The sequence below is a fragment of the Dipodomys merriami genome, unplaced genomic scaffold, assembly GCF_024711535.1.
Source record: "Dipodomys merriami isolate MVZ:Mamm:240054 unplaced genomic scaffold, mDipMer1.0.p SCAF_3, whole genome shotgun sequence".
NCBI classification, from domain to species: domain Eukaryota; kingdom Metazoa; phylum Chordata; class Mammalia; order Rodentia; family Heteromyidae; genus Dipodomys; species Dipodomys merriami.
In genome coordinates, this window is record NW_027204492.1 from 2382982 (window position 1) to 2384919 (window position 1938).

Sequence of the window (1938 nt, forward strand, 5' to 3'; positions counted from 1 at the left end):
TAATTAACAAACGAAAACATTCTTCTGTCCTCCTTAGTGTTCCCACACACAAAATAAAGTCTCTCTGGAATCTCTCGAGGGATGTAGGAGGATTTCAAGTAACATTATCCCTAAAAATAATAACAAGCATAAGGCATTCGCCATGTTCAGCCAAGCAGCTGTTCTGCGAGGTCTGCAGTTGCTCAGGGGAGAAAAATAGGGACAGAGAGAACGTGAGTCAGCTGAGATGGGGTGGGACCAGGGACTTGTAAAAGGATCTGGAAGGTGGAGAGAAAGAGGAAGTGGTATCAACTTATGGGGAGGCAGAAAAGACCCCTGTAGGGGAGTGGAGTGTATTGATAGAGAAGGAGCTGAGGTCAGCTTATGTAGAGAATGTTAAGAGAGAAAGGATAGATGGGATGCAGTGGCAGACATAAGGCCCATCCCTGCATGGCTGTACCAGAGAGATGTAGTGAGAGTGGGGGGAGGAGTAGCCATCAGGATCAGTGTATGTGCTGCTGCATCTACAGAAGCAAGTGGGAATGTGGAGGAAGAGAAGGGAGAGGGAAACATGGACTAGGAAGGGATTAGACGGTGATGGGAGACAGATCAGTTCATGCAGGACAGAACAGAGCAATGAAGGGAGGTCATGGGGAGGAGGAAGAAAAAGCCAAGGGCAGTTCATATGGGGCTAGCTCAAGGAAATGGTTAGGTGTGGGGATTGGTCTCAAGAGAGCAAAGGTCAGTTGATCTGGGGTTGGATCAGATAAGAGTTAGGGAGAGTGGTGGGAATGGTTGGTTTGGGAGGACTGACCAGAGGTCACAGCCTAGCAAGAATGATACTCTTGGGGCTGGGAATGTGGCTCAGTGGTAGAGTGTTTGCCTTGCATGCACAAGGCCCTGGGTTCCATTCCTCAGCACCACATACGCAGAAAAAGGCAGAAGTGGCACTGTGGCTCAAGTGGTAGAGCGCTAGCCTTGAGCCGAAGTGCTGAGGGATAGCGTCCAGGCCCAGAGTTCAGGCCCCACGACCAACAACAACAACAAAAAAGAATGATACTCTTGAGTTCAATCCTCAGTAGTACCAAAAAGAAAAAAGGTGATTTGTGGGCATTGATTGCATTTGTGAATCAGTGTTACTATCCTAGGATATACTGAGGACCTGAGTCTCCAAACAGCAGTTCCTGTTTGCTCATGTGAAAAACGGGTTCTGTGAGATGTAGGGGAGTGGCCAATGTCAGGCACAGAAAGTGATGGTCTCACCTGCCAGTCTGGGGAAAACCAATCCACTCCTGGCCACTGGTGATGCCTTGGCCTGTTTTTCTTTATTTTTGCCCCTATCTGGGATGCATTGTCCTTGCCTATGTGTATTGGCCTGGATTTAGAGTTCATTTCTAAATGCACACTTCTCAGTTGAAGCGTTATTCCCCGATCTTTCCCCTAAACCTGTTTCTCTCCTTAGGACACTCTTCAGAACTCCTTGTTTGAACAGAAGATTTCTCAACTGGAAATTGGAGATGATAGTCTTGCAAATATATCACTTGCCACTAGATGGGGTACTAGAATAGAGAAACCGAGAGGTAATGTCACTGACTCCTCTTCACCACTGGTTTAAGATGGGTCATCCTAAAGGAAGACTGCTTTTTATTTTGTGGTTGGCATTGGGTAAGAGGAGGGGGAAAGGGAAAAGCGGCGGGGGGGGGGGAATGAGGTAAAAAAGTAATCTAGATGGGACAAATTTAATCCAAATACATCATGTGCTTGTTGTAAATAGCACAGTGAAAACCCCTTTGAACCACTAATTTGTACTAATTAAGACATTTTTTCTTTGGTCAGTCATGGGGCTTGAACTCAGGACCTGGGCACTTTTCCTGAGTTCTTTGGCTCATGGGTACTATGTTACCATACCACTTGAGCCACAGCTCCACTTCTGGTTTTCTGGTGGTTCATTGGAGATAA